At 42.9% G+C, this 13,955-nt stretch overlaps 1 long non-coding RNA gene across 4 annotated transcripts in view; it reads left to right on the top strand.

The window, feature by feature from the left end:
- The first annotated feature begins 1,189 nt into the window (after positions 1-1,189).
- The window catches only part of LOC125459377 (uncharacterized), a 132,128-nt gene continuing 119,362 nt past the window's right edge, over positions 1,190-13,955 (top strand). For 3 of the 4 annotated variants that reach the window (XR_009445607.1, XR_009445605.1, XR_007249004.2), the window contains exon 1: positions 1,190-1,648. This is a non-coding gene — a long non-coding RNA (uncharacterized LOC125459377). The remainder of the gene's footprint in view (positions 1,649-13,955) is intronic. The other variant, XR_009445606.1, reaches the window with a different exon arrangement.

The following is a 13,955-nucleotide window of genomic DNA, read 5'->3' as shown; positions in this document are numbered from 1 at the left end:
CCCATTTAGCATGGTGATCATGCCACATGGAGCTTGTTCTCAATGTGAAGGTATGATTTCGTCTCTTCAAGGACTGTGCGATGGTTACTCTTACCGAAACTGTCATGGAGAGATGCAACTGCGTCTGGCAGATTAGCAGGGATGAGGTCAAGTGTGTTTTTCCCTCTTGTTGGTTCGCTCATCACCTGCTGCAGACCCAGTCTAACAGCTATTCCCTTTAGGACCCACCAGCTCAATCAGGAAGATTCTTGGTGGTGAACATTGAAATCCCCACCCAGAATACATTTTGAACCCTTGTCATCTTTAGTGCTTCATCTAACTGTTGTTCAACATTCAGGAGTACTGATTTATCAGCTGAGGAAGGACAGTACGTGGTAATCAGCAGGAGATTTCCTTGCTCATGTTTAAACTTAAGCCATGAGACTTCATGTTGGGGGCTCCTAGAGAAGAACCCTCCTGATTATATATCACTGTGCCACCTCTCTGCTGGATCTGTCCTGCCAGTGAGACAGGACACATCCAGGGATGGTGATGGTGGTGTCTGGGACATTGTTTGTAAGGTATGATTCTGTGAGTATGGCTATATCAGGCTGTTCCTTGACTAGCCTGTGAGACAGCTCTCCAAATTTTGGTACTAACTCCCAGATGTTGGTGAAGGGGACATAGAATGGTCGACAGGTCTGATCCTCCATTGTCTTTTCCAGTGCCTAGGCCGATGCCAGGTGATCCTTCCGGGTTCATTTCTTTGAGTCTTTGTAGTGATTGGTACAACAGAGTGGCTTGCTAGGCCAGTTCAGAGTCAACCACATTGCTGTGGGTCTGGAGTCACATGTAGGCCAGATCAGACGAGGGTGGCAGATTTCCTCCCCTAAAGGACATTAGTGAACCAGATGTTTTTTCTTCTGACAATTGGCAATGATTTCATACATCAGCTGAGTTTCTGGATTATTAGTCTAGCAATAATACCACTATGCCATCGCTTGCAATACTTCTTTCTCCTGCACTGATAACTGAGTTGCCACTCACTTCTTTTCCATATTTTCAATTCAGCTCTATGCTTAGCTCATAATTTTGCTATTGAGGCTAGAAGAAGTTCCAATTATGCCTTTCATCTCCACAAGGGCACTGTCTAGAAATTTCAAAGGGATTTTGACTCAACCAGTAGCAGTGTGTTGCAGATGAAGTGCTAATTATTCCTTGTTGTTCCTTACAATTGCAGGTTATCCTATGGCTCAAAATCCACACAATTTCAGTTGCACACATCTGACTTTGTATCCTGGTTTTAATGGCTTCTACTTCTACACTGACATTAACTCTATGGGAGGTCACACGATTATGCAACTCATGGTGTACTCTGTGTAAATGCATTTCTCCACACAGCCTACAAAACAACATATGAGCTTCCATTAAAGCTGCAAAGGCTTTGAACATAGACTCTTGTTGTCATGGTGATGCCGGAACATTGCTGGAGGTGGAAACAGTTCTAAGGGAGACTGTGAAATATTACTGAAATGGACTCTATACCGTCAACCAAGGTGCGGAAACTCCTTGGTATGCTTTCCAGTACCTACTTTAATACCCGCGGTGCATTTTTAGCGGAGATATTGCTGAATGGTGCCAAAAATCCTGGGGCTTTTTGCTTTTAACAGTAAGTAATCCATTTCAATGAATATTGACTTTTTTTCTTAAACCTCTGTCGAGATGGGCAGCAGGAGCTTTTTTTTTATCATTTGTGACTGTTAATTTATGTTATCTTGTGCTTAATTTGATTACAGATTTTCAGAGGATGAATATTCATAACTTGAATGCAACATTGTAATTTTTGAATGATACATTTGATAATTAGAAGCGTGAATTGCAACCATGATATACCTGAAAATGAATCACACTAACAGAATCATATTTCTCTGTACTCAGCAACATTATGGGGTGACTGCTACTTACATTTTAGCAAACATCAACTTGCTGTCAATTTCAGGAGGTTTCACAGAGGGTTTGTCTCTGTGAGCTCCAGTGAGTTTCCTCACCTTATCACCTTATTACATGCACATCAATCTGCATGACCCTGCTTTCACACTATCTTGTGCTTACCAGCAGCAGAAGCATTTGCCAAAGCTAGAACATTCCAGGATTTGCATCTCCAATGACCTAAAAAATTGCTAGCTTTTAGAGACAATTTAGAATGTAAGAGTTAAGTAAAGATTTTAGTGGTAAAAGTAAAGTGCAAACATCAATTAGTCAATCTTGTGCCAGGCTGTAATAATTCTGATAGTCTGACTAGAAAAGAACATAATTTATTGTTGAACAACAAAACAGAGCCACATTACTCATGGCATACACAGGCTAGTGCCAGGCTGGGACATCTTTGAGCCTGCTCTTTTTTTGTATCCAGAAGTGCTCTTACATATAGCCAAACAATGTTTCTTCCCATCACCAAATAGCTGTGGCTTTTTTTGTTTTTAACTACTAACCACCACCAATACATCACCTTTATAGCCAATTTGATATTTACTTTCAAAGCTCATTACAGGAAAAGTAAACGAACAAAAGGTGAGGAGGAAGTAGGGAGGGGGGGCTAAATCAAAATGGAGTCGGAGAAGAAAACAAAGTGCTTTATCCCTTGTGGTGCCCACCTCTCACTGAAGGTTTTGAGAGTACTGGCAGACACCGTGTACTCCCTCTCCAAAGACACCCAGGCACAAATGTAGTCATGGAAGAGAGCAGGCAGTCAACAGAAGTAAGCCCCTCCACAGTCCTTTTCCTTGACTGGTTAATAGCCAACTTGGCTAGGCGCAAGAGCAGACCCACAAGGAGGTTCTCAAATTTGCCCATACCCTGCTGCACACGATGACCAATGATCTCAAGCATGGGACTGAAGTGCAACCAAAACGCAACAAAAGATTTTCTAAATAACTAAAAAGGGGCTGTAATCACCCTGGGCAGCAACAGCCCACTTCCTCTTCCTGTCTGACACCATTGGCTATGCCCAAGCCAGATCAGATAGTTGTGCAGGCCCATCGCAGAGTCCACTTTTTTCACATATATCTAGAAGTGCTCTGACATACAACTGGATACTACTTTCCACCATCACCGTAACTTTTTTTATTTGCTTTTAACTATTAACCAACGCCACTAAATCACCCCTGTAGCCAACTGAATTTTACATGCAAGCCTGTTGCAGGCAATGAACTGTGCCAACTGTGGTGCTCACATCTCTCGAAAGGCATAAAGAACATTGGTAACACTGCACACACCCTCTCCAAGGACACCAGACACAAAGTAGCCATGGAACAGGAGCAGGTGATCAGCAGAAAGGACCCACTCCACAGTCCTTTCTTGAACCAGTTAATAGCCAGCTTGGTCAGGCCCAAGAGCAGACCCAGGTGGAGGTCCTCCAATTTGCCCAAAGATCAGGATTGTGGGGCTGAAGTGCAACCAAAAACCACAACAAAAGATATTTGAGGTAATTAAAAGGGAGCTGCAATTGCCCTGGAACTGTATAATTTGATTTTTCTTTCTTTTCGTATCTAGAAGTGTTCATATGCGCAACTAAATATTTTTTTCCTGTCAACAAATTACTGAGACTTTGTTTTGTTTTTATCTATCAACCGGCACCAGTAAATCACCCAAGATGCCAATTGAATATATCAATGAAGAGAGTATCTACATAAAGAGCTTGGATGATGAGTTCTCACTGGGCGGGCCATTGCCTGTTACCAAGGAAACATATTCATCAAGCTCTACAAGGAGATTAATTGTTGAGTTCCCACTGATTTTTTAAATTTGTGAGCCTTATAGGGGTTATCACACACTTTCCCCTCTGGATCCGAGAGATCCCCTCACTGTTGTGATGATGGTGCCTCCTGTGTTGTTTTGCCCATGGCCCTATTCTTGTTGCTTTCCAGGTTTGGCCAAGGGCATAAAGTAACTAGGCAAATGTCTCTTCCATGAAGGCTGTCCAAGAATCATTGCAGAGGCTATCATCTGTGAAGCGTGTCTGTCAAAAAATTTGCTTCTGTTGAGGATTCCTGCTGGATGTGGTTGATGTGTGTGTTTTTTTTTACAATCTTCTCCCTGATTTTGACCATGTAAAATACTAATCCTGTTTTTTTAAGGACAACTCTTAGGATCCCTGGACAGCTAACTCTGAAGTTCTTTTCATGGATCTATTTTCACCCTGGCAATTTTTGAGGTTTTAGGAATAACTTTGACTCTGTGTTCCTTGGAGTTGGATCCCCTTTTTTATTTGGCTTTCTCCTTCTCTTCAACATGGTGTAATCTGTCCTTCTCAACTCTGTAGCCTCACTTACCGGAAACACATACTTTTTTCCATTTTAGCTGGATCCCAGCCTCAGAAAAATGGCATAAGACCTCCTCCAAACTGCCCACAGGTTTCTTTGCAGTTGCTGCTAAGATTAAAATGTCATCCAGATAGACTGTTAAACTAGGCATCCCTTGGAGGATAGTCTCCATTACGTTTTGAAAAATGGCACAAAATAAAGATATTCTAAAGATTAAGTGAAAGTATTCATACAGTCCTTTGTGAGTATTTATAGTAACATTCTTCCTGGATGACTGCTCAAACTCCAGTTGAACACAGGCATGACTCATCACATTCAAGTTAGATAATGTGTGGCCCCAGCCAACTTTCCGTCCATGTTTTCTGTATATGGCATAGGGTATCTATATAAGCAGAAAGCTTTGTTGGCTGTCAACTCATAATTTCCACAGAGACACGCCTAGTTTTGAGGTTTTACAAATGGAACCACTGGTATGACCTATTTAGCAAATTGTACTGGGCTTATGATGCTTAGTTCCTCTAGATGTTCCAATTTGGCTTTTAGTCTGGTGCATGGGGCATAGAGAACTGGTCTTGCCTCCAAGTATTTAGGCTGGGGCTCTGGGTATGTACAAATTTTGGACCTGGTATCCTTTATCTTCCTCAGGGCCTCCTGAAACACTTCAGTATATTTCCCAATGATTCCATTCAGATTTCCAATATCTATTTTAAAGATCTGTTAACAATCCAGGCAGATTTTCTATTGTGCCTTTCCAGAAGGTTGGGGCCTGGCCTTTGCACCACTAACGGAGTCAGACTAAAGAACAAAGAACAATACTGCACAGAAATGGGTCCTTCAGCACTCCAAGTCTGTGCTTTTAGCCTTCCATACTAAAACTATCTTATCTTACAGCATCCATATCCATCTATTCTCTTCTTATTCATAGAATCCCTACAGTATGGAAACAGGCCTTTCGGCCCAACAAGTCCACACCGACATTCGGAGCATCCCACCCAGACCAATCCCCCCCAAACTACACATCCCTGAACACTACGGGGAATTTAGCATGGCCAATTCACCTCACCTGCACATCAGTGTACTGTGGGAGGAAACCCTCACAGACATGGGTAGAATGTGCAAACTCAACACAGACAGTCACCCGAGGCTGGAATCAAACCTGGGTCCCTGGTGCTGAGGCAGCAGTGCTAACCACTGAGCCAACATGCCACCCTTATGTATTTGTCCAGGTGCTTCTTGCATGCTGCTATTGTGTCTGGGTCCAATACCTCTTCTGGCAGTGTGTTCCAGTCAGTCACCACCCTTTGTGCAAAAAGATTTCCTTGCATATCCTTTTTTAGACACCCCACCCTCCTCCACCTCCCCTCCCCCACCACACCATGGGAAAAGTTTCATACTTTCCACTCTATCCATATCATTTACAAGCTTATAAACATCTACCATGCCCCCACTCAACCTCCTGCATTCCAGTAAAAATTAAACTCTCTATCCAACCTTTCTTCATAGTTAAAATCCCCCATACCAGGCAGTATCCCGGTAAATCTTTTCTGTACCCTCTGCAAAGCATCCACACTTCTGGTAATGTGGTAACCAGAACTGCCCGCAATATTCCAAGTGTGGCCTAACTAAAGTTGGGTGGGATTCTTGAAGGGGCGGTGTGGACTTGTTGGGCAGAAGGGCCTGTTTCCACACTGTAGGGAATCGAATCTAATCTATAAAGCTACAGCGTAACTTGCTTACTCTTATACTCAATGCCCTTTCCAATGAAGACAAGCATGCCATTGGCCTTTTTTCCTACTTTATCTACCTACGCCACCGCCTTCAGTGATCTTTAGAGCTACACATCCAGATCGCTCCGCATGTCAATACTCCGAAGCATTCTGCTACTCACTGTACAGTTTCCACTTATATTTGACCTTCCAAAATGTATCACCTCACATTTATCTAGATTAAACTTCACCTGTCCTTTTCTGCCCATGCCTCCAACTAACCAATATCCTGCTGTATCCTCTGACAATCCTCCTCCCTATCCACAACTCCACTAATCTTGGTGTCGTTTGCAAACTTAATAACTATTTCAGCCACATTTTCGTCTAATTCATTTATGTTGACCACAAACAGCAGAGGTCCTGGAAGTGGAACACTACTAGTCACAGTCCTCCTTTCTGAAAAGCATCTTTCCACCACTACCCTCTTTGTGTCCTATGTCTAAGCCAATTCTGTATCCATCTTGCCAGCTCACCCTGGATATCATGTGACTTCACCTTTTGATTGTTTGCTGGCCCTGCGTAACCTAGGTTACAATAGCCCCAATAATATGTCAGGGCTCCCCAGTGCTTGCAGCCAATCTAATTGTGCCATCTCGTGGGCTTAAAGGTAAATTCCCTATCACAGTTTCCGAAAGGTTTGCCCCCCCCCCACCCCACCAATAAATACAGTGATACCTGTGTCTACCTCCATGCCTAGGGAATGGCTGTTTATCTGGAGTTTTAACTGGGGCTACTTTGGGAGTAGCAATGTGATCTTAGCAGTGTTAATTCCTTAGCCCTGGACTGAACCCCGTCTTGAGGTTACTTTGTCCTTTAGCCTGGCCGGTGCACGTTTGTCTGTTTTAACAGACTGGTCCAGAGCGGCCCCCATGACTTCAATGCAACATTCTTGCTCCTAACTGCATTGTGGAAGAACTTCTGAAGTCTTGCAGCTCTGATTCAAATTTCCCTTACTTGTCAACCAATGGGAGCTGTGAGTATTGAAACTTGACTGTACAGTATGGGGCTAGCCTAAGGCTGAGGACAGTACCATAAATGGACCCCTAAACATCCGAGACCCTTCCCCCCACCCCCAACACCCACACCCCCCATTTTCGTGGGAAGCACCAGTTCTTGAGGTCCAGATCTGCTTTGGGTCACAATATTATTAATTCCTAAACTAAGCGATTCCTTAACATTCCTCGAAATTCTGCCAATTTCCCCAGTCTCATCAAGAATTCAGTAACTGGTTCTCCAGGACATCTGCTTGCTACGTTAAACCTGTAATGCTGCAATATTATACATGGTTTGGTGTTGTAATGGTCCACTGCCATATCTATCGGTTTATGATTATGATCGGTTTAAAAGATTATGACTTTGAGGCTGTCAGCTAAGATAAAGGGCTCCATAAGCGGTCAGGAGAATGACTTTCCTTTGGTGGTCCATTTGATCCTGTTTGTCTGAAAAAAAAGGCTCATTCTTTTGGTGTATTGGGACCAATTCTCCACACTCACAACATAAGCCTCCAGTTTCCTAAACAGTGACATTTCTAAATTTGTTTCAGAGATTAGATTCCCTACAGTGTGGAAACAGGCCCTTTGGCCCAACAAGTCCACACCACCCCTTGAAGCATCCCACCCAGACCCATCCCTGAACACATCGGGCAATTTAGTACTGCCAATCCACTTAGCCTGCATGTCTGAATGTGGGAGGAAACTGGAGCACCCAAAGTAAACCCACACAGACAGTCGCCCAAGGCTGGAATTGAACCTGGGTCCCTTGCACTGTGAGGTTGCAGTGCTAACCACTGAGCCACAGTGCCTCCCTTATTCAGAAATAAAGGAGTGTCTAGGCCCGAAACGTCAGCTTTCCTGCTCCTCTGATGCCACTTGGCCTGCTGTGTTCATCCAGCTCTACACCTTGTTCTCTCATTTCTAAATTTCCCTGTTACGGTCTTATCCGGTATATTGAAAGGAAAGCCTGTCTGAAACCTATATTTACTCTCGTCATCAATGTAATAATTCAGGAGGTCTGACTGGAAAGGAACATAATTTATTGTTGAACAACAAAATAGAGCCACTGCTCATGATGTACATAGGCTAGCCCCAGGCTGGAACAGACAGTTCTGCAGACCCATTTCCGGGTCTGCTTCATAAAGGTGGTGAATTCCAGCTCAGCAGCCCCATTGCCTATTGCCATGGGAACTCATACTCAAAGAGCTTCACAGGAAGATTAATTAGTGACTTCCCATGAACCTTGTACCACACAGATAACTTATTTATCCTAGAAACCCGTGTCACTGAGATTCTGTAAGCAATCTTGTACAAATTGAAGTTAATGTTAATTTCTAGAGAGGATTCGAAGTCAGAAGAGACTTAGAGACAGCAGGTGACAGACACTGACAGAAGATGGTTAAAAACAGTAACATCAAGGATATGATTAACTATTCCCTGACAGGATGAAGGAAACAATAATGACAATAAGCTATGGTGTAAATGGGCATTTGTTTCTTTTGTTTGCATGAAACAAGACCTGACTTTGGATAATAAAATGCTTATGCAATAGTGAGTTGACATGAAGGCAGAGATAACACGGTGTGAGGCTGGATGAACACAGCAGGCCAACCAGCATCAGAGGAGCAGGAAAGCTTGACGTTTTGGGTCGGGACCCTTCTTCGAACTGATCATAGGTGTTCTGAAAAGCGGTCCCCAGGCGTCTGCTTGGTTTCCCCAATATAGAGGAGGCCACAACGGGAACAGCGGATACAGTATACCACATTAGCAGGTGCGCAGGTGAACATCTGCTTGATGTGGAATGTCTTCTTGGAGCCTGGGATGGGGGTGAGGGGAGAGGTGTAGGGGCAGGTTTGGTTTGTAGGGGCACTTGCTTTGGTTGCAGGGAAAAGTGCTAGGTGTGGTGGGTTTGGAGAAGAGTGTGGAGCGGACAGGGAGTACCAGAGAGAGTGGTTCCTCCGGAAAGCAGATAAGGGTGGGGAGGGAAAAATGTCTTTGATGGTGGGGTCGGATTGCAGATGGCAGATGTGTCGGATGATGATGCGTTGGATCCGGAGGTTGGTGATGTGGTACATGAAGACGAGGGGGATTCTGTTTTCATTGTTATTGCAGTTAGGGAGTGTGAGGGATGAGTTGCGTGAAATGCGGGAGACGCGGTCAAGGGCGTTCTCAACCACTGAGGGGGGATGTTGTGGTCCTTGCTAAATGAGGACATCTGAGATGTACGGGAGTGGAATACCTCATCCTGGGAGCAGATGCGGCAGAGGCGAAGTAATTGGGAACAGGGGATGGCATTTTTGCAGGAAGGTGGATGGGAGAAGGTGTATTCTAGGTAGCTGTGGGAGTCAGTGGGCTTGAAATGGATATCAGTTTCCAGGTGGTTACCAGAGATGAAAATTGAGAGATCCAGGAAGGAGAGAGAGGTATCAGAGATGGTCCAGGTGAACTTAAGGCTGGGGTGGAAGGTGTTGGTGAAGTGGATGAACTGTTCGAGCTCCCTAGGGGAGTACGAGGCAGTGCAGATTTAGTCATCAATATAGCGGAGGAAGAGGTGGGGTTTCGGCCCAGTGTAGGTACAGAATAGGGAGTGCTCCACATAACCTACAAAGAGGCAGGCATAGCTTGGGCCCATGCAGGTACCCATGGCCACTCCCTTTGTCTGTAGGAAGTGGGAGGAATTGAAAGAGAATTTGTTGAGGGTGAGGACAAGTTCGGCTAAGTGGAGGAGGGTGTCAGTGGAGGGGGACTGGTCAGGCCTGCTGGACATGCAGAAGCAGAGGGCCTTTTGGCCATCTGCATGGGGAATGCAGGTCTATAGGGACTAGTTGTCCGTAGTAAAGATGAAGTGTTGGGGACTGGGTAATTGGAAGTTTTGGAGGAGGTGGGGGCATGGGTCGTGTCACGGACATAGGTGAGCAGAATATTTATGTGTTGTCCCAATTTTTGTTAAGTTTCCATTGTGACTTTTTTTAACATGTTTATCTTAAGCAAGGAGAAATATCACTCATGCTCCATTCTTGTGATGGAAATGTGTTATAATAGAATTACAGTAAAACATGAACTATCAATTTTCTGCTTGCATGTTCTTATTTTAAGACCTGGGACATTCAAGGACTGAAATGACTTCAGTCTGCACCATCTCATCTTGGGCTGGCTGGAAACAGGCAGCAGGAAAGGCACTAGCAAAGCACCAAGTTGGAAGCAGATGTTATATGATTATCAAAAAAAAAGCATGTTAAGCCTCCATGGAACCTCTGCCACTGTCCCAGAGTAACACCTCAGCAATCCTACTGATCTGTTGAAAAGAGGTTGATGAACTATCAGATACCCTATAAGCCATTTTGAATTGTGTGATCATACATTACCATACATTATCAATATACTACCATACATTAACAGAAGCTGTCAGGGTCACAACGCAAATTGTTACATTTGCTGTCAGGCATTATCTCACAATGGGCCCGATGGAAGCACTGATGGAAGTGATCACCCTTTTTCTATTACAAAGAATGAACTTCAGTGTCATAAGACCACATGCCAATTTGGAGTTGAAGTCCTCTGGGCTCTGTAATCAGAGACAGATTTTCTGATTGGTCTTGGAAATTGGGGTCCCTTTAAAATAGATTTTTTTTCTAGTATTCTCCACGTAGCATCACAATTCTTCTAACTGTTGTAACTGAACAATTTCCTTTTCCCAAGCATGAGCAATTTCTAATAAACAAGGACAGAAGGAAGATAACAATAAAGACTAGCAATGTCACAAATAAGGACCACCATTAGTTCATATCAAAGAACTATATTACCTCGTATGTATCCTATTATCAAAATAATAGTGTTTTTCCCAAAATGAATGAAAACTCATCTTCAGTAAAAGTGGAACAAAGGGAAGTGGTTTTCCTGACATCATGATTAATTATCCCATCTCCATTGGATGGAAGGATTCAAATAGATAATTGATACCATGTAAACTGCCAGCCTATAGAAATAGCTCACATCACATGTGATCAGAGGCAGGGAGCATTCTGTGCCAGGCAACAGCTTGTCAGGTGGCTGCTTCCTCCAAACGGAAGATAATCTGGATGAAATTTAGGGAAAACCAGTACACCAAGAATTTGGATATGTAAACCTTTTCACCTTCTCTTGGTATCCTGTCCAATCAAAGCCCTTATTAGAGTACTCTGCAGGAAACCTGTCCCTCAGATGGACTGGAATCTCAATTATTCTCCATTCCCAACCCTAGCTCTATTCTGGTTTCTTTGCACTGTACCTAATGCCACATTCAGATTCCTCACACTCTTAATTTGTGTAAATATCATTTTCAAAGCTGGCAGACAAGATAGAGTGATTATGTCTTTTCCTCTTCACTTCCTTATTCCTCTCTCTCCATCAATTTGGAAAGGTTATGTTCATGTATTATAAAAGCAAAAAATATCTGCAAATTCTCAGCAGGTTGGGCAGAGAGAAACAGAAGTTTAAGCATCGCCAACCCTACAGGAAACAGCAGGAAGACAGAGCAACTGATAAGATAGTAGAAGTTCTAAATGTCTTCTCTCTACCATGGCATATTACAAGCAGGAACCTTAGTGGCAGACCTAAATACCAGGCAGCCTGTGGAGTCACATAAGTGCCAATTATGGGCACTTTACACTCCTGTTGGCATTTTTCCTGTGTCAGCAAAGGATAGCAACACAAGGGGAGATTGCCAGGTGAAACCGTGTTGGCCTCCCAGTAAGAACATGTACTAGAAAAAAAAACTTTCTCTTGGTCCATGTTCCCAAAACAAGGTGGTTGATCTAGAGACCCTCAGAAGAGAAGATTGGGTTTTATTTCAGGTGCCTCTATATGAAGTGTAAATATATCATTACAACTTCCTCACTTCTCCATAATTTAGTATTAAATGTTAGAGCAGCTTGTTTTGCAAATGTGTTACATGTATGGTCACCAACCATTATTAAATCATGCAGCATCTGCTAATGTGGGATGGAGAGATGTTCTTTATGTATGTGGTGAGCAAGAGTGTCTTGCCATGAGGACTGACTAAGGCCACCCCAAAGTAGCCACGCTGTCCCTATCAACATCCTAGAGTAGGGTCTGTCCATTCTGAGGCACAGAGAGAGGAAAACCATCGAGAGGGCTGAGAACAGCTGGAATGACCTATGCTTCCAGCTCAGACGCAGCAGTCATGGGGTTGTTGATGGCACAGACATTTAGCCAAGACCCCAGAACCCTTTTAAGAAGCCCTGGATAATGTCAAGCAGCAAGTGGAAGACCAGAGAAGGAGGAACGAGAAAAAGCAGGGAAGATGAATCCCATCACAGTAATATCTTGCATCGTATTCAATGTTTCAAGATGGGACAGGATCATGGCCACACTTTGCATATAACAGACGAAAAACCACTTTTAACTGTATTTTTATACATACATGACAATAAATCTAAATCTAAATATAATCATTCATTCCACCCACGCACCAATTGTAACTAATATAAAGGAGACTGTATTTCCACATGTTGATTAGTTATTTTGATGTTATCTTTCCACAAGAAAATTGTTTGCTTAATGTCAGTTTCACATTGTCAGGACTAATAATGATCAATCACTGTTTATGTGTTTATCATATTTGAAATTTTCTCAGGTTAAATGTCCTCAGTCAAACAGCAACTACCCTTCCTCCATTTTAACTGTAACCTTGAGCAGAACTAATCCTTTCACTTTACCTCACAAGAATTGATTTCCAGTCGTAAATTTAAAGCTTGAGTCAATAACTAGATCTTTCACTGTTCCCTTTGTCACTGTAATAACTCCGCAGAGTATCCCATCATCAAATTACCCTTTATTTACATGTGGTGAGTCCTTTTCCTCTGACCTAGCTGTTAGAGTGAACAGACATCTGACATCCCTGCTTATATCCGTCAGGCCTCCCTGATTGGACCAGATTAATAGCCCCAATCAGGGAACTCATATTCTATGGCGTCCAACCGGCTGACCCTCATTACAATCACTTAGTCATGTGTACACTGAAGGCATCTTGAAAACCATTTCGAGCAAATTATTTTTAAAGCAACTGAGACAGTTTTGACCCTTGTGGTTTTTATTTCATGTGTGTTGCATTATTTCTAATTCTTTATTTATAGTGGAATAACCATTTCAAATAATCTTTTTTCAAATGTAGTTAAAAGAGAGAAAGAAATACCTCAATTATGTTTCCTTGCACAGCCTTCTCATGCTATCCTGATGGGCAACAAATGATCAGGCAAGGGGTTAACATCCTAGCAATCGAGGCCACATCATAATCCCGTTGTGTTTCTGGCTGCCATAACATTTATGAAGGAGATTCTGCTTTAGGCAAGGCTCCTGCTTAAAAGCAAATGGGGCTGTCTGATATAGACGACTCAATGATAGCATGATAGCTCCATGTAAATTCATGATCTGTTGCTTGGTAATTGTAACAAATCAAAAAGAGATGACTGGCCAGAAGGAGAAATATTACCTTCATTTGAATCCTTTGTAGTCTAGCCAGAGCGTACCTGCTGAATGGTGGTATTGAAACTCCCCTGGCATCCGTGCAATTTTCATTCAGGAATGAAAGCTGGTCTATCCCTCTGATAAGGCGAGGGGTTTGATTTGATTTCATTTCATTTATTTTAGTCATATGTAGCTAGGTACAGTGAAAGTTTTTTTTGCATGGGGTACAGCAGATCATACCATACAAAGTGCATAAGGGTAATAGAACAGAGTGAGGAATACAATGTTACCACTGCAACAAAGGTGCAAAAGAATGAGATTAACATTAACTTTAATATTTGAGAGGTCTATTCAGAAATCTAATAACTGCAGGGAACAAGCTGTTCTCGAATCTGTTGGTACATGTGTTTAAGCTTTTGTAGCTTCCACCC

The sequence above is a fragment of the Stegostoma tigrinum genome, chromosome 1 (assembly GCF_030684315.1).
Source record: "Stegostoma tigrinum isolate sSteTig4 chromosome 1, sSteTig4.hap1, whole genome shotgun sequence".
NCBI lineage: Eukaryota > Metazoa > Chordata > Chondrichthyes > Orectolobiformes > Stegostomatidae > Stegostoma > Stegostoma tigrinum.
The sequence above is the reverse complement of the archived record's forward strand: the minus strand, read 5'-3'. Positions and strand labels throughout refer to the sequence as shown.